This window comes from Hyperolius riggenbachi, chromosome 1 (assembly GCF_040937935.1).
Source record: "Hyperolius riggenbachi isolate aHypRig1 chromosome 1, aHypRig1.pri, whole genome shotgun sequence".
NCBI classification, from domain to species: Eukaryota; Metazoa; Chordata; class Amphibia; order Anura; family Hyperoliidae; genus Hyperolius; species Hyperolius riggenbachi.
Genome location: NC_090646.1, coordinates 70,105,419 through 70,125,427, shown reverse-complemented (window position 1 = coordinate 70,125,427; position 20,009 = coordinate 70,105,419). Strand labels below are relative to the sequence as shown.

At 41.9% G+C, this 20,009-nt stretch overlaps 1 protein-coding gene and 1 long non-coding RNA gene across 18 annotated transcripts in view; one reads left to right on the top strand and one right to left on the bottom strand.

The window, feature by feature from the left end:
- Window positions 1–20,009, bottom strand: part of CTNNA2 (catenin alpha 2) — a 3,078,224-nt gene that overhangs the window by 460,488 nt on the left and 2,597,727 nt on the right. The window lies entirely within an intron of this gene.
- On the top strand, window positions 7,272–18,760 carry LOC137545402 (uncharacterized). Its single transcript, XR_011026028.1, has 3 exons — window positions 7,272–7,334; window positions 7,450–7,502; window positions 18,163–18,760. It is a non-coding gene; the product is annotated as an uncharacterized lncRNA (long non-coding RNA).

Here is a 20,009-nt window from a genome sequence, read left to right as displayed (position 1 = left end):
GAGATGAAGTAGGATGTGAGAAAAGGGGTTCAATAAGAAGGAAGTATGTGCGTTATCATATTCAGACACCTATTAGGTGGGTGAGCCTGTCAGGGCACAGTATTAATTGAAGGCGCTTGTAGACTAGTCTTTTCATATACAGAGGAAGGCTGGTGACTAACACATAATGCATTTACTATATACATGTTCTATTGAGCTCCTCTTCACACATCCTACTCTGTTACTGCTTCTTGGCTTGTTATTCCAATTGTATATTGATTGTATTCACTTTCATTGATGAACAATGTCTAGGCATTGAGGACCTTTTTTCTTTTTAATATTTGAAAATAAATAAGACTTGATGGGAAGTAATAAGAACAATGTAAGTTTGCTGTAGACATCTACAAAACAAATTCTGAGGTTTTTTGTGATGTTTCATACAGAAGTTCTGATCCAGTTATATATCATAACTAAGAAGAATCTTTAAGGAGTCATCAGGCAACTCCCCCCCCCCACACACACACACACTACTTACCTGGACTTCCTCCAGGCCCTTTGCAGCTGACATGTCCCACACCACAGCTGCGCACTCAGCTGCTGGCCCAGAGTCACCGCGGGTGCAGAGGCCAACCTCCTCTAGTGTGCCTGTGTGAAGCGCCGCTGTCAATCAAGTCCACGTTGTCCGCGGTGCACTGCACAGGCACAGTAGTTCTGCGCCTTCGCAGTACACCCCGGACAACGTGGGCTTGACTGACAGCGGCATAGTAGAGATGACCTCGAGGTCGGCCTCTGCACCGGCAATGACCCCAGGCTGGTGGCTGAGCTCGGAGCTGTGGTGTGGGACATGTCAGCTGCAAGGGGATGGAGGAAAACCCAGGTAAATATAGCAGAGGTGGGGTGGGTTTTGTTAAACAAAGTTAAACACTGATGGGGTCCCCAGCCCTGGGCACACTTTAACACAGTGGCCGACCTATGGGGTAGCAGCCTCCATTATAGTGGGGGAGAGGTGGGCCCAGCAGGGAGGAGAGGACAAGACTTCTTTCATCCTCCTCTTCCACCGCCCCCCCCCCCCCCTCCTGTGCTCTCATGCTTGTGTAAGTCCCACAGATCAGTGTAGTGGCAGTGACATCTACTATCCATCTATCAGTATCTGGTTCTTCCAGTGGCAGTGCACCTGCTGCAGCCACTAGGTGTCGCCGTCCTTTCCGGTCTCTACCCCCTCTCACTGTCTCCCGCACATCGCATAGGATGTCCAGGGAAATTCAGACCAAGAGGAAGGCAGAGACCAGAAAGAACAGTGACACCTAGTGGCTGTGCAGCAGGAGCACCAGAGATACCAGATAGTGGTAGAGGTAAGCCCCTGCTGTCACTGCAGCCACACTGATCTGTGAGGCTTACACAATCTGGAGAGCATGGGAGGAGAGCCCTGGTGAAAAGTAGGAAGCAGGAAGCCCGTGTCTCTCTTCCCAGCTAGGCCACCCTCTCCCCCATAGTTAGGCCACTGTGTTAAAGCGTACCCAGGGCTGGGGGCCTCTTCTTCAGTCTTTCAATTTAGAACCCCAGGAATTAAAAGTTACGCCTCTAAACTATAGTTTTTTTTTCCGCCAGAGAGGACAGTGATGTGTAGTGTTTACAGTTGGAGCACTAGAGAGACCCGGGGGCAGAAAAGGTAATCCCCGTCCTACCACCACGCTGATCTGTGGGGCTTGCACAAGCTGTAGAGCACAGGAGGAGGGCCCTGGTGGTGGTGGTGGAGGAGGAGGAAGGAAGGGTTCGACACCCCCTCTCCCCACTATTAAAATCTGCTATAACATGAAGAGGATTGTGAAGGACCATATACAAAGTCTGAAATCATCTTTAACTGATGACCCCACAGGAGCATGGGAACTGCTACAGACCTTTTATAGGAAATTGCAGAGGATCTTAATTAAAAACAAGAAGAAAAAACTTCAGAGACTCAAAATAAAGAGTGGACACCTGGATACCGCAGCAGCAGAGAAAGAGCAACCCACGGGTGTCATTAACCTTTCCTCTTATCAGGCCACTGAAGCTGAAATGGCAGTACTGTCCAAAGGCCTGTCATTTTGCCCTGCAAAGCCCATAGACAAGATTGCACTCTGTGGTGATATGGAACAATTCTTCAGGAAGCTACGTCTCAAGGAACACTACTATGACAAGGAATCTTGCAACACTACTGATAATGAGCCAACACACACCAGATCCACAAAAAAACGCGGATGGACCCCTGTAGCTGGAAAAAATCCTACCCTGGACAAATACATCAACAAATTTAGACGCCAAATCTCTGACAGGGTTCTGAATAAAAGAAAAACACTGACTCATAACATAACATTGCAAGAGCAACAAGCTATCACATCCCTTAAGGAGAGTAAGGACATTATTATTAAACCAGCGGATAAAGGTGGTGCCATAGTCATCATGAACACCAGTGACTATATCCAGGAGGCACAAAGACAGTTGTCTAACACCATGCACTATGCCAAATTACAGGGGGACCCAACAAAAAGGTACAGGATGGCACTCAATAGGATGGTAAAGAAATTGCCCGTAAACACCAGGCTTCATGTACAGACTCTTATCCCGGAAAAGCCGAGAACCGCCTGCTTTTACATGCTTCCCAAAGTCCACAAAGAGGGGAACCCAGGCAGGCCCATAATCTCAGGGAATGGAACTCTTACAGAGAATATCTCAGGGTGGTTGGAAAACATTTTGAAGCCTCTAGTCTGTAAAAGACCCAGCTACATACAGGATACTACACACCTCCTGAACCAACTGGCAGCCATTGGCCCAGTGCCTGGAGGCACCATTCTTGCCACTATGGATGTAGAGTCTCTGTACACCAACATTCCCCACAATGATGGTATTGCGGCCTGTCGCAAATATCTTCGAGGTTTGGGCACACCTATAAACTCAATTGCTGGACTAATGAGATTCGTTCTCACCCACAATTATTTCACTTTTGGGGAGGACCTTTATTTACAGCAAATGGGAGTGGCAATGGGCTCACGGTTTGCACCGCAGTACGCAAATCTCTTCATGGCAAAGATTGAAGAAGAATACCTGAATACTTGTCATATAAAACCCATGGCCTACTTCCGTTTTATCGATGACATCTTGATCATCTGGTCTGCAAGTGAGGAGGATCTTATCCAATTTCACAGGAACTTCAATGTGTTCCATCCTACAATCAAACTGAAATTGAGCTACTCTCACAGGGAGATTAACTTTCTTGACACCACCATATACATCAGAGAGAACAGCTTACAAACGTCCATGTACCGCAAACCGACGGATCGTCCCACATACCTCAGGTATGACAGTTTCCACCCCAAACATATAAAGAATTCCATAATTTACAGCCAGGCAATAAGATGCAATCGGATCTGTTCTGACAAGGATGACAAAGACAAACACCTGGATTACCTGAAGAAGAATTTCATAAAACAGGGATACAATCCTCTAATGGCTGAGACCCAAATCAAGAAAGCTAACAACATCCCTAGGACTCAGCTCCTGGAGTACAAGCAGAACCAGGAAGAGAGCCGTGTCCCACTGGTAGTAACCTACAACCCACGCCTGGAAATCTTAAGAAAGATTGCAAAAGAACTTCATCCTGTTCTACACAAGGATCAGAGACTGAAAAAGATATTCCCTGAACCTCCCCTCCTAGCATTCCGACAGCCACCCAATCTTAAGCAGATGATAGTGAGGAGTGCCTTAAATAGGCAAGAACAGAATGGAACATTCCCCTGCCGAGGGAAAACGTGTGGGACCTGTAAACACATCCATTCCACTGACAGGATACTAATACCAGGTACACAACAGGAATACAAAGTACAAGGCACCTTTTCCTGCGACTCATCTAATGTGGTATACGTGATCATGTGTGCAAAATGCCCCAAAGGAATTTATGTGGGAGAAACAAGTCAACCACTGCGTGATCGCATGACACACCACAGATCCACTATTAACAGCAGGAGAAAGGATATTACAAAATATACTGATCTCCCAATACCAACACACTTTTGTTTACCTGGACACAGTTTAAGCGATTTTCGCGTCACTGTATTAATGGGTGGCTTCAAATCAGGAAACATGAGACTAACACAAGAAACTAAGTTTATACATTGGTTCAAAACTGTAGAAGATGGTTTGAACAAGGACTCTAACTTCTTGTGCTGGTACGATGGGTTTTAAATGCCACAATTCTTTTAATTTTAATTTTTTCTATCTTTTCATTCATTTTAGTGCCATATGCTGTGTAAGATGGAATTCATTGTCACTATTCATTTTATTTGCTTTCAGGTGCTGGCTTTAAATGCCACAATTCTCTTAAGCTTAGAATTAATGGTGCATGTAACCAGGCCAGTTACAATTGGAATTAGGAATTTACGATGTCTCCCCATCACCAGAGTCTGCTTTATGTCATGTTGAGGATTCTATTGATCTTATCAATTTAGATAGGATGCCTGGGAAAGCCTCCTCAGTAACAGTTAAGGCATCTAATTACATTTATGTTTGCTAAAGAATGTTTCTCCTCTGTATGTCAGTGTATATAAGCTGTGTTTTTTAGTTTTGGTCAGGAACCAGTCCGACGAAGGCTTTTTATAAGTCGAAAGCTCACTGTTTATCCATCTCTAAGTTAGCCAATAAATGGTATCATCCTGATTCAAAACTTCTTATTATGGGGGCTGCTACACCATAGCTAGCCCACTGTGTTAAAGCGTTCCCAGGGCTGGGGACCCCATCCGTGTTTAACTTTAGAACCCCATGGTTTAAAATTAAGCCTCTACTTAACTAAAGGTTTTTATTTCCGCCACAATCTTTTTCATTTTTTACTGATTTTCCTCTTTGCCCTGTTTGGAAAATGGATTTCATTGATTGCCCTATCTGCTTCTAGTTTTCTAAGCGATTGTGGCAGACGCTTTATTCTGAAATTTACTTGGAATACAATTTACCATTGTTTCTGCATCATTACATAATCATCTCTAGCAGGCAGATAGCGCGCCGGCACTTTTGTCTTCCAGACACGATGCGTCCGAGTTGGGGAATAAATGCATTTTTCATGCCTCCTCTGCATGGATTTCCAGGAGAATAAAACAAATATGAAAGTCCTTCTCCAAGTCCGGCGGAACCGGTTTATAATCATCCTTAAATCGGTTTCTCAGAAGCCGGCGACACAGAAAGTTGCGAGCAGGGGATCCGCCAGTCGGTACAAAATAATTATGGATGGAGTGACGCGGTTGGCTCAAGGTGGATTTGACAGTGTATAAATAGCGGAGCAAAGTATTCGAAATTGCATGTTATTACAGGAGATGAATAAACAAAAACGCTTTATGAAATAGCTGAGCAAAAGGAACACGCAAAGCGAGGTCTGCGGTTTTATCCTCCAGAAGGGTCCGCGGCTGTGCTAAATGGGATTTAAAGTGAACCTGAAGTGAAAAAAAACCTTATGATATAATGAAATGTATGTGTAGTACAGATATTGAATAGAATATTAGTAGCAAATAAGAGACTCATGTTTTTATTTTCAGTTATATAGCTCTTCTTTTTTATTTATTTTTTTATAACACTGCATCATACTGTCACAGTTGAAGTTTAACCACTTTAGCCTTCAGTCGTTTTTCACCTTATGCATCAGAGCAATTTTAACCTTCCATTCATTCGCCAATCACTTTATCACTACTTATCACAATGAATTGATCTATATCTTGTTTTTTCTGCCACCAATTAGGCTTTCTTTGGGGGGTACATTTCGCTAAGAATTACTCTTTTCTAAATGCACTTTAAACAGGAATATTAAGAAAAAAATGGATGAAAAATTAATTATTTCTTAGTTTTCAGCCATTATAGTGTTAAAACAATACATGCTACCATGATTAAAATCCACGTATTTTATTTGCCCATTTGTCCCAGTTCTTACACCATTTAAATTATGTCCCTATCACAATGTATGGCGCCAATATTTTATTTGGAAATAAAGGTGCATTTTTTTCAGTTTTGTGTCTATCGCTATTAACAAGCTTATGATTTAAAAAAAAAAATATTAGTAATATACCCTCTTCACATGCATATTAAAGTTCAGACCATTAGGTAACTATTTATGTTTTTTTTATTGTCATTTTTTTTCCATTAAAATTTGTATTTGGGTAATTTTTGTTGTGGGAGGTAAACAGTTAATTTTAAATGTAATAATGTGTGTTTATTTATTTGTTAAAAAAAAATGTATGTAGATGTAGTTTTAATATTTGGCCACAAGATGGCCCCATCATTTTTTTTTTCCTTTTTTAGTATAAGGGGGACTGGAATTTTTTATTTTTCTTCAGAAAGATTGCGATTTCTCAAAGAAGCCATCGGTCTTTCTACCGGGGACTTAGATCAATGAATGGGAACTATGTTCCCATTCATTGATCTCTGGGCTAACAAGCGGAGCTTTTTGGACATAGTAGAAACGTCCAAAAGGCTAAAGAGATAAAAAAAACACTATACATTTCTACAACAAAGCAAAGCTAATGCCCCTTTGGACTTTCCTGCAGTAAAGCCTTATCTAAAGTTGCATCTCACTGTTTCTTGGCTGTTTAAGTTCTTCAGAAAACAGGACTGTATTCCACTCAAGTTGGGTCAAATAGCTCGGAGAAGCTCTTTTGCATCGATAAATGACGTTTTTAAACTCTTTCTGTACTGGAAACCAATTTGAGACTCTTTTCTTTGCCACTAATGTTCTATTTCTTAGCTGTACTAGACATATAATTCATTACCTCGAACGTTTATTTTCACTTCAGGTTTGCTTTAAAGGGCCACTATGGTGAAAAATTGTAAAGTTTAAAATACATATTTATAACTAGTACATTTTTTCTAAGAGTAAAATGTACTATACATTACTGTAAATTACTTTTTGCCTATATTGCTGTTGCATACAGTAGACAGATCTGACAGGTTTTGAACTAGTCCATCTCCTCATAGGGGATTTTGGGTTGGGGATATGCAGTATTTGCTTTATGCTTTGGAAAAGCACTCTAGGGAAATGATCTAGGCCTCTTGCACACTGCAAGTGATTCCGATTCAGATTCCGCTTTTTGAACAGTTTTTACATCCGATTCTGATTCCGATTTGCAGTTTGCTCCCTGCACACTGCAAATCGGAATCTGAATCGGAGGTAAAAACTGATTAAAAAGCAGAATCTGAATCGGAATCACTTGCAGTGTGCAAGAGGCCTAAGGATGCCAGCCAGCTTCCCTACTTGCTTGCATGCTATTCTGGCAGTTGGGCTGAGCAACTGCCAGTTAAGGAACACAGACTTAGCATAGAGCACAGAACAACCTGCATAGCTTTGGGTACGCTTTAAACCTGCCCCTGCTCACCTCCCCCCCCCCCCCCCCCCCCCCTGCTGCTGAGAGATAATGGCCTCAATTCACTAAGCTTATCTCCTGTCTTTAATAACGTTTCTAGAGTGATCACCATGGTGATGAAGCATATCGTTTTCAGGAAACATTTTACCTCAGGTAAACCTACAGTTAACTCTTCTGTCTAAGTTAACTCTTCAATCCTTAAAATAACTCCAGAGTTAAAGAGACAATGAAGCGAAAAAAAAAATATTCTCATACTTTTATTTTCAGGTATATAGTGTTTTTTCTAACATTGCATCATTCTATATTTATGTGCAGATTACACAACACTCAGCATTCAAAATGAGTCTTTCAGAGCAGTCTGTGAAGTAATGACCTCTCCTCTAGCAGAGAAAAAGTAAACAGTTTACTTACAGTTGAGATAATAAAAGTCAGATAACAGCCCTCTCCACGACTAACTTAGTCGGAGAGCTTAATGGCTTGTTTGCATAGAGATAACAACTGGAGTTTCTCAACTCTTCCTGTACTGGAAACAATTAGACTGATGTATCTGATCTTAATGTTTTATTTCTTAGCTGTACTACACATACAAATCATAATATCATCATTTTTTTTCCGCTTCAGTGTCTCTTTAAGGCTGCTTACACACCAAGACGTTACAGGCGCACGTTAGTGCGCCTGTAACGCTCCCCCAACGCACAGCAATGTAACACAAGTGGGCTGTTCACACAGCCCACGTTGCGTTACATGTAATGCTGCACGTTTCGGTGCAAAGTGCAGCATGCTACGGCGTTGGAGCGGCTATAGCCGCGTTAGACTGTTTGCACATGCGCAGTGAGGGGCGGAGAGGAGGCGGGGAGAGCCAGCTACAGTAGCCGCGCACATGGCTACTTAATATTCACTGCACTGGCGGCAGCTGATTGGCCGGCGGGACCACGTGATGCGGAGTGTCTCGCTCCGCATCACGTGGTCCCGCTGGCCAATCAGCGCCACTCTGGGAGACATTATAGGAATCGAGCCGCCGAACGCGGCTCACTCTACCGTCGGCTTTTGCAGCACCATACGTTGTGTTAGGTGCACGTTATGCGACCTTAACGTGGCACCTAACACAACGTCTTGGTGTGCAAGAAGCCTAAAGACAGGCTGTTTATTAACTGCGTGTGAGAATAACTACAGAGGAGGTAAATTAACTACAGAGGAGGTAACGTAAGGAATGAAGAGATAAGGTAACTCTCTCACTGTGTGGAGGTACGTTTTCTCTTGCCTTATTATCTCCAGCATGATCTTAGTGAATTGAGGCCATTATCTTTGTGGCCAGCACCACAGTTTCAGCTCAGAAGAGTCTTATCTCTCTGTCTATGCTCAATGTGTAATAGAGTAACTAACAGTAGTGACATATAGTAGAATGCAGTAAATGATTCAGGATACCCACTTTTACAGTAATTTTCCTGGTTTCAGCATCAGAAATACCTCCTACATCCATATATTGCTCTATATTATTATGTAACCCCGCCCCAATGATGTTTATTTAGCCTACCTAGGCTGATTAGCTATGCAGAATTATCCTCCACAGAGCATTCTGGAAGACCTGGTACTGTATATTTTGTACTGGCTTTGTACCTCACAGTAACCAAACATTCTGTGAAGATCACCTGACAGGACTAAACCTGTGACAAATTTCAAGAAAACAATGACGAAATAATTTATAAATGAATTTTGTAAAAAAATTTTTTTTACATTATTCATTTTTACTACAGTTCCTCTTTAACTTTTCCTTCTACATCCTAATTAGTGCTGCTGTAGGTTTTAAGACATCACCTGCGTCACCCATTAAAAGATCTCCACCACCAGCACGTGCACGGTCCTGTGAATGATTGCTTCTAGCAAATAGCAACAATCATTCAATAAAGTTAGGAAAAAATAAATACAAGTACAAAAAAAAATTAAGTGACAAGGTCCCAATGAAATATATATATGTTTTTTTTTTATAAAAAATTAAGTTAAGTTTTAACCTCAGCCTAGCCCCATTGCTAACCCTTGGAATACCTATACCTGTTTATAAACTTTTAATGACTGCTGCCTGTGGTGTTCAGATGTGAAAGCTTGGGGCCCCAATGCTCAGATACAGATGTATTTCTCTGCCGTTGCCTAGCGATGCATCTGTACAGTATTATGGCCCCCGAATTGTCACCCCAGCGAACAAATCCGATTGCTACAGGTGCGATGACTGGGGATAACGGTTTGCCACATGCTCAGCTAGTAACAAAATATAGCGTATGGGATATCATTTTAACTGGGAAGGGCCCAAGAATTCATTTTTATGTGTTTTGTAACTGTAGGACATGCCATGTGAAAGTTAAGAAGGGCGAAAAATGAAAAAAAATGGGTATTTCTGCATTTACGCCTAATTTTCCCTATAAAATGACAATAAAATGAAATAGTATTATACAACGAAAGCCTAGATTGTTCTGAAAAGTGGGCCAAAAGCTGGGGGGTCGGCTTGCTTGCGAGTCTCGTTAGTCGTAGCCCCCCCCTCCCGCCCCGCGTCCGCCACTGCTATTAGCTTACTGTGCGGCTTCCAATAGTCCCCCTCTCCGTCTCCCAGGCATGTAAATAGTTCACAGCAGCTCGCTCCACGGCGGCTGCTGTGTGATGACAGGAAGCTGCAGGCAGCTAGCCTATACTGCGCACTACAGTATACTAGCTATACTGGGCACTTTTCTAGCTATACCTGGCACTATACTACCTATACTGAGCACTATACTAGCTATACTGAGCACTATAATAGCTATACTGAGCACTATACTAGCAATACTGGGCACTATACTAGCTATACTGGGCACTATACTAGCTATACCTGGCACTATACTACCTATACTGGGCACTATACTAGCTATACTTGGGCACTATACTAGCTATACCGAGCACTATACTACCTATACTGGGCACTAGATTAGCTATACTGGGCACTATACTAGCTATACTGGGCAATATACCAGCTATACTTGGGCACTATACTAGCTATACTTGGGCACTATACTAGCTATACTTGGGCACTATCCTAGCTATACCGAGCACTATACTAGCTATACTGGGGCACTATACTAGCTATACCGAGCACTATACTACCTATACTGTGCACTATACTAGCTATACTGGGCACTTTACTAGCTGTACTGGGCACTATACTGGGCACTGTACTAGCTATACTGGGCACTTCACTAGCTATACTTGGCACTTCACTAGCTATAATGGGCACTTCCTACCCATACTGGGCACTATACTAACTATACTGGGACACACTGAGGGGATCACACGGCCAGCATTTCCTACCCCCAGCTTATATGAGGGTCAATCATTTTTTCCTGTTTTTTCAGGAAAAAGTTGGGGGGTCGGCTTGCTTGCGAGTATATACGGTATATCATTATTATGATTTAAGTAATTAAAAAGTTAATGCTGTAGCAACACAGCTTGGGTGTCAAAAATGTCAGGAACTTTAAATATATATACCTTTAGTATGCAGCCTGCAACCTGACCTTGCATTGCAAGCACTCCAATCTAATCAGAAATGTTTCTGCTGTAATAAATCTTATCTCAGTCAGCCTGGCTCTATTTTTGTACATTGCCGATAAGAAGAAGGGCAGTTCAGTGAGCTGCTGAAATTTCCATGCTGTGCTTACATGTGTTTACAAAGCAAGCAAGCTATGACTGTGCAGTTTCTAGAAGGAAAAAAAAGTAAGGGAGGAAATTACATCAGGATTGGCTTCAATCAGAGGGAATCAATATGGAATATGCCAGTAACAGAATTTTCTTTATTTACTTTATACAATTCTATGTAAGTTACATAGTTACATAGTTATTTTGGTTGAAAAAAGACATACGTCCATCGAGTTCAACCAGTACAAAGTACAACTCCAGCCTGCTCCCTCACATATCCCTCTTGATCCAGAGGAAGGCGAAAAAACCCTTACAAGGCATGGTCCAATTAGCCCCAAAAGGGAAAAATTCCTTCCCAACTCCAGATGGCAATCAGATAAAATCCCTGGATCAACATCATTAGGCATTACCTAGTAATTGTAGCCATGGATGTCTTTCAACACAAGGAAAGCTTCTAAGCCCGCTTTAAATGCAGGTATAGAGTTTGCCATAACGACTTCCTGTGGCAATGCATTCCACATCTTAATCACTCTTACTGTAAAGAACCCTTTCCTAAATAAATGGCTTTTTCCTCCATGCGCAGATCATGTCCTCTAGTCTTTTGAGAAGGTCTAGGTACAAAAAGCTCATCCGCCAAGCTATTATATTGCCCTCTGATGTATTTATACATGTTAATTAGATCTCCTCTAAGGCGTCTTTTCTCTAGACTAAATAAACCCAGTTTATCTAACCTTTCTTGGTAAGCGAGATCTTCCATCCCACGTATCAATTTTGTAGCTCGTCTCTGCACCTGCTCTAAAACTGCAACATCTTTTTTGTAATGTGGTGCCCAGAACTGAATTCCATATTCCAGATGTGACCTTACTAGAGAGTTAAACAGGGGCAATATTATGCTGGCATCTCAAGTTTTTATTTCCCTTTTAATGCATCCCAAAATTTTGTTAGCTTTAGCTGCAGCGGCTTGACATTGAGTACAATTATTTAACTTGTTGTCGATGAGTACTCCTAAGTCCTTCTCCAAGTTTGATGTCCCCAACTGTATCCCATTTATTTTGTATGGTGCTAGACCATTGGTACGACCAAAATGCATGACTTTACATTTTTCAACATTGAATTTCATCTGCCATTTATGTGCCCATATAGCCATCCTATCCAGATCCTGTTGCAATATGACACTATTTTCCTGAGAGTTGATGATTCTGCACAATTTTGTATCATCTGCAAAAATAGCATCATTGCTCACTACTGCATCTACTAGGTCATTAATAAATACATTGAAGAGCACTGGACCCAGTACAGACCCCTGTGGGACCCCACTGCTAACAGTCTCCCATTTTGAGTACGATCCATTGACCCCAACTCTTTGTTTTCTGTCCATTAGCCAGTTCCCTATCCATGCACACAGACTCTTCCCTAGTCCTTGCATCCTCAACTTTTGCACCATACTTTTGTGGGGAACAGTGTCGAAGGCCTTTGCAAAGTCCAAGTATATCACATCTACAGCATTCCCAATATCCATATTAGCATTCACTACCTCATAAAAGCTGAGCATGTTAGTCAAACAGGACCTGTCTTTAGTAAACCCATGTTGATGCTGAGAAATCAGATTATTTTCTACTATGAAGTCATGTATAGTATCTCTTAGTAACCCCTCAAATAGTTTGCATACAACGGATGTTAAAGAGGAACTCCAGTGAAAATAATGTAATAAAAAAAGTGCTTCATTTTTACCATAATTATGTATAAATGATTTAGTCAGTGTTTGCTCATTGTAAAATCTTTCCTCTCCCAGATTCACATTCTGACATGTATTACATGGTGACATTGTTACTGTGGGCAGATTATGGAGCTGTTTCTAGCTGGTCTGGCTTTAACAGACAGCTATTTCCTGTCTGAACATTGTTACATTGTGACAGTTTGCCCAGAGTACCGTACGGTACCAGAGCCTCTTGTGGGAGGGGTTTCAGCACAAAATCAGTCATACAGCGCCCCCTGATGGTCTGTTTGTGAAAATCATTATTTTTCTCATGTAAAAGTGGGTATCAGCTACTGATTGGGATAAAGTTCAATTCTTGGTCGGAGTTTCTCTTTAAGCTTACAGGTCTATAATTTCCTGGATCTGATTTTTTGACCTTCTTAAATAATGGGAAAACGTGGGCTGTACGCCAATCCACTGGGACTTTGCCAGTTGCAAGAGAGTCACAAAAGATAAGATAAAGGGGTTTATCTATAACTGAACTTAATTCCCTTAGGACCCGAGGATGCATGCCATCCGGGCCAGGTGCCTTGTCTATTTTTAATTTATTTAGTCTTGCCTTCACTTCTTCCTGCGTTAAGTATTTAATATTACAGTTAGAAGATTGAGACTCTTCTGCCTCTGTAATTTGCAACAGTGCTGTTTCCTTTGTGAAGACAGAAGCAAAGAAAGCATTTAATAACTGTGCCTTACCTTGGTCATCCACCATTGAGTTCCCACCCTCATCCTTTAGGAGTCCTATACAGTCAACCTTTCTTTTTTTTAGAGTTGATGTACTTGTAAAACTTTTTTGGGTTAGATTTGATATCCCTAGCGATTTGTTTTTCAGCTTTAATCTTTGCCTGCCTAATTTCTTTTTTACAATTTTTATTGCACTCCTTAAAATTGCTTAGTGCAGCCTCAGTCCCCTCCTGTTTTAGGACCTTATAGGCATTCTTTTAGGAAAGTTGAACAGGTAGTTATCTACTTACCTATATTTATTTTTTTTTCCAGGGATAGTAAGGTTGTCCCTGCTGCTTTAAAGGGGTAAAAACTAAACCACTTAGGCAGCAGTAATGGCTTACAAATGTTGAAACAGGTTATCTTCTCTTTAAACAGGAGTTACACTTTACTGCTGCTGACAATTTTTTTTCTACCTGTTTGACATAACCCCCATTAAAATCTCTTAATTATCTGAAAACATTCCGCAGATCCATTAACATAAGTTAAGAAGTGTGAAAGCTGAGCTCTGTGAGTGCCGGCTGCTTCACCGCAAGGAAATCATTTGGCAAATGCAAAGCAGTTAAATGAAACATACCTTGAACTGAAAAGAAAACATTGTGTTATTGTGAGACTGGAAAGTGTCAGGGACTCCTCCAGGCACAGAAGAAAGGTCAGATGATAATCTACATTTTCCAGCACAGACAGATCGCCGGCTCAACGTCGTGGTTCAGACGGAAGTGAAAAGTATCATTGATTTTTTGTTCTCAACATTTAAAAGTTGTCTTTGGTCGTGGAGTTCATCGACAGTGCTAGGTTTTTGTTTTTTCCGCACGTAGTTCTGACTTGTGCTAAAGGGATACAGTTTGTCCTTAAAGAACCGATATTTGTTCTGTCAACTTATAAATCTAAGGTCAAACACGGAGTTTGTTTACTGCCAAGATTGAGCAGAGCTTTACGTCTACTCAGAAATTCAGGGCATAATCCACTTTCAGAAGCAGTCTGCGGAATAGTATAAAAACACATCGTCATAGGCAAGATGAACTGATGAGCTCAATCCTGGGTTGCCAAAAGATAGTACATTGCATTGGACACCATTTTTGAATGGGAGAAAAAAGGCTAGTTTCTGCAACATAATCCTTCAATTAAAGATTCCCCTTGAAAAGCAATAGGTGAATTTTGATTTGCTTTTGTAGGCTCCACTCACTTTTCTGAATATTAATTCCAGTCACCCAGTGACCAACTGTGCAAAAATTGAGAACCCTACCATTAGCAGTGTAAGAATGGCTGCAGTTTACATTTTCCCAGTGAAATTTGTGTTTTGTCTCCGCCCACTGATGACCCGGCGTTGCCCGGTTATGTATTTGGCTGGTGTTGGCTGTGCCCAATTTTTCTAACCCTAACACACAATTACTCAATGACCAAGTTTGTGAGCTTTACGGTCTTTGGCATCAATATTTTGCATTGAAATAAAACAAATCTGATTGGCTGTTTATGGCTCCACCCCCTTTTCTGAATTTGAACCCCAGTCACCCAATGATCAACTGTACCAGGTGTGAGGCTTGTACCATTAATAGTGCAAGAATGGCAGCAATGGAATATTCCTCTTAAAAATCAATAGGTGAATTTTGATGGGCTTTTGTAGGCTCCACCCACTTTCCTGAATATTAATCCCAGTCACCCAGTGACCAAGTGTGCAAAGTTTGAGAACCCTGCCATTAACAGTGTAAGAATGGCTGCAGTTTACATTTTCCAGAGAAATTTGTATTTGTCTCTGCCCCCTTTTTGGTTATGGGAATAAAAAGTATCCTATACTTTATTCCAGGTAATGTACTATGTGTGTGCTAAATTTCATTCAAATCCGTTCAGCCATTTTTGCGTGATCGAGTAACAAACATCCAAACATCCAAATATCCAAACATCCGAACTTTCCCATTTATAATATTGGTGAGATAGTTACGCATACTTTAAATATTTTTTAATTTTCGCAATAGTGGTCCTTGAAGCACTATCATGAAAAATTGTAAGGTTTAAAATAAAAGTGTAAAAGAAGAACAATTTTTGCAGAGTAAAATGTACTATAAATTACCTTTCTTTTTCATTGCTGTTACTTACAGTAGGTAGTACAAACCTGTCAAATCTGACAGGCTTTGGACTAGTCCATCTCCTCATGGAGGATTCTCAGCATTTCCTTAACTTTTTACACAATCATGGGCTGGAAAGGATCTATACAAAGCTGATAAACCAGCTTCCCTACTAATTGTAATACCATTTTGAAAGTTTGACTGAAGAAGTGCTTTCGAGAAAAAAAAAAAACAACTGTCCAAAAACCTGTCAAATCTGTGAAATTTGTATTGCCTACTGCCTAAACAACAGCAGCAATGTGGGAGAAAAGTAATATATAGAGAGTGAGTACAGTACAATCCCTTTATAGCAAACTGTAAGGGACCAGGAAAAGTAGTTTACTATATCAGATGTTTACTATATCAGAATTGGTCATACATTGTATATTTATACAGACACATTTGCTGGGACCTGAGGATTGAGTTTCCTACCATACATCTAGAGGTTTACTGTGTCAGAGTTTACTATAAAGAATCTAGAAGGAACTTGAGAAATATGGGGGACTTTACGTGTGTTAAAAGAAAAGGTGGGGGGGGGGGGGAGAAAGGAGTAATGTAGATGAATTACAACGTGACAAAGCAGTTCAACATTTAAGAACATATTAATCTTTGTGCTGCTAGTGGCAGTCTAAGAAAGCAGTCTATCTCCATTTTTCTAGAATGGCAGAACTCTCACATGTGTTGATCAGGGTTCATGTGAGATGCTAGATATCAGAGTTGGAATTCTACAGCAGCACAAGAAACGTCAGCTCTTGCAGCCTAACTATCACAGCATATAAATATATGACCCAGCCAGAAGACATCCAAGAAGAAGGTGGGCATAGGTCGGAAAAACAAAAGTGGGAATAGGAGATAAACAAGATAGAATTTTAGGCTTGTATTCAATTCCTTCATGCTCAGTTGTCCTCTTCTTTGCATCGGTGCCATGTTTATCCCAGGAAACTCTCCACAGGGGCATAAAAATAGCCACTGCAGCCCCTGCACTTGTGGGGAGGGGGTCCCAGGAGCTAAAGTGCACACACTACCCAGTCCTGGGGTGGAGAGCAGAGCTTCATATTGTACCTTGTTCCGGCAGCAGACAGGTCCTCTCACTTCCTCTCCAGTGTAGCCACGATACAACCAATCACCCAGCGGCTACCAACACTGCATGGCAGGTATCGGAAGTCACTAGGTGATTGGCTGCATGGCGACACTGAACAGGAAATGAGAGGAAGTGAAGAGGACCCCTCTGCTGACTGAATGAGGTCGTCACACAAGGACTGGGCACTTAAGCCCCCAGGCCCCTCTGTGATTGCAGGGGTCATGGGGGCTATTGGTATGCCCAATGGCATAACTACAACTCATGGGGCCTCCCAACGTAACTTTGATGGGGCCTCCCAATGTCCACACCCTTCCCCCTGCCTCCCCTTGGTCCTTTTCACAGCCTTGGGGCCCATCTCACAAGGGTCATAACACAAGTGTGTCCATCATGATCTTCACACCCATAACAAGTGTAGCCACAAAAACACCTGATCTGAAGTATAGTCCACTGTATCGGAGAAAGGGAGCTTTAGTAGTTGGGATTCCTCATAGCTCTAGGGGCTGCCTTCTAGTTCAGCCCCTGTGTAGAGTGTCTTTGGAAAAACTTGACACTCATAAGTAAGGGAGGACATAAGTGTACATGGAATTATAAATAACAAAAGACTTACTGTATATTCTGGCGTATAAGACGACTGGACGTATAAGAGTCGACCCCCCCCACAACTTTTACAGTTAAAATATAGAGTTTGTGATATACTCGCCGTATAAGACTACCCCTCTTCCAATGCACACCTAATTAAAATAAAAAAACCATCATATACTGGTGCTGTGTATGAACAGATACTAGTGCTGTACTGTATGAGGTACCAACAGTAAAATTATATAGGCGATTGACTGGTTGGATTGGTCAACTCTCCCTCTCCCTAAGTGGATAGGTCAGCTCTCCCTGTCTCCATGTTTATCAGAGCGGTATGGAAGAATAGATTGTGCTGTGCCCATAAAACACGCCTCTTTCACCCGTCTGGCCAGCCCTTGTATCTTATTGACCTCCTTTTCTGCCTCTCAGAACTCACACATATGCACCCACGCCGCTTCACCACACTCCTCAGCAGCGAGATCTGAGAGGCGGTTACAGGATAGAGCGTATCACGCGGCATCCATGACACCCAGCGTATAAGACGGCCCCAACTTTTCAGAAGGTTAAAAAGTAGTCTTATACACCAGAATATACAGTAAGTCTAGAAAATGTGAAGCAGTGCCTCCTTAAAACAAGAGACTGATTTATAAGAACTGTGTTATTTCCACCTTCGCTGCCCTCGCTGTTGTGCGCTTTAGAGGTTAGGGAACAGTTTTCTCTGTGTTTTGTTTTTCCTGAGGGCCCCTATAACTAAACAGGACATCTCCCGCTACTGCAAAGTCTTCAGATTTCACCTTACAGCACGATGTACCTTGACAAGACCTCCGTGACATCCGGTCCCTCCAGTCATTTCTGATGCATGTAAACCGCTGATTAAAAACTGTGAATGATAAAAGCATTACACGTAGCTTGTATGTTTTCTAGAACTCTTAATGGAAAACGCTCCTCCGCCATTCCCCTGGAAGTACATACGTCCCAGTTAAGAAAATGAGAAATATCCTTCGTGACATCAAGCAAAAACCTTCATCTTGGCCAGGAATGTGAGCCCGGGTCATGGAAAATTTAACAAGACGATGCCTTGGTTGGAATGCCGGCGGCCACCTGTGTATTAACATGGAAATCACGCTATAAAGAAACGCGGTCTATGATATCCATTATTGATTAGCAATCAACTTATTCATGCATGGTTTGACTGATCTCTAAAGTGTTGAACGTGTCACCAGATGAGGGAAATCTAACCGGCCACATTAAAAAGGCAAAACACAAAAAATTTAGCAATAAATTAGCTGTAAGAATAGCCGTGTGTGCCGCCTTCCATAATTTATTTTGTTGGCGGCGTTTGCCAGAAATTCATAATCCGCATCTGCCGACTATGATCCAGAGTTCTCCTTGCACATCAAAGATGTTTGTTTGCCTTCAGGACCCCAGCCACTGCAAACTGTGTGATCTCAGCCAAATGAGGACATGCTTAGATTGGACAAGGCTAAGCTTGAGAGCAGCTGGGAGTTCTTATGATTGTTAGAACAAGACCTTAAAAAGTAAATGCTTCCTGTCTGTTTTAAAGGTAAATCCCACGTTTGTTAACGTGAACCCAAGGCGAAAATAAACGGATGAGATAAACAATTCTATGTATCCTCCTACTCATAAAAATGACATTTTTTTAAGTATCTCGGGGTTTTCCTTAATATGTATACATTTACAAAGTAGTTGAATGTTTTACTGCCTCTAATCAGTGGCAGCCTATTAAGTGTCCCAGAGTTAGAAAAAGGTCAATAGTTCATGTATTTTTATCTCTCCCCTGCGCTCAGAAGTTGTGTTTTGCTAGGAAAACTTGTATGGCTGTAATTCACTTTTCAGTGATGTTGTCTATATTCCCGACAAGGTACCGACAAGACAGAAGCTGTCACTTCCATGCACAGAAATTAATTATTTCAGGCAGCAAAATGAAACAAGTAAAACAGCCAGATTAATAATATGTTTTATACTGTACATACACATGTTTATCTCAACATGCCACATATCACCTCGGGTACACTTTAATAACAGAGGAGGCGCAGGACGGATCGCCGTCCTGTGCCGCCCATAGGAAGGAGGGAGGGAGGGAAGGACAGGTAGGCTGGGAATCGCTGCGGAGGGGGGCTTTGAGGAGCCCCCCCTGCTCGGCCACACAGAGCGGCGGCGATCAGACCCCCCCCCCAGCAGGACATCCCCCTAGTGGGGAAAAAGGGGAGGGGGAAGTCTGATCGCCCTGCCTCTATCCTGATCTGTGCCGTGGGCTGGAGAGCTCACGCAGCACAGATCAGCGAAAAAAAGCCCGGTCCTTAAGTGGTTAAAGCATAGTTTCCCAATACTATTCTCAAGGCCCGCCAACAGTGCATGTTTTGCAAAAAAACACAAACATGTACAAGTAGGGTAATTAGTGTCTCAGCAGAGCTGATTAACTACCTCTGTGGATTTCCACAAAACATGCAGTGTTGGTGGGCCTTGAGGACAGGGTTGGGGTACAATGCTTTAAAGGACAACTGAACTGCGAGGGGAATGGAGGCTGCCATATGTCTCATTATATCACATGTCACCTCAGGTACACTTTAAAAGGAAATACAAACGTGTTTGTACAGTGTAAATCTTATTAATAACCAGGCTGTTTTTCATTTCTTATTTTGCTGCCTGAAAGAGTTAATTTTCAGGCATGCAAGTGACAACTTCTGTATTGTGGTACCTTGTGGGGAATATAGTAAACCTCACTGATAAGCAGATTACTGCCATAACAG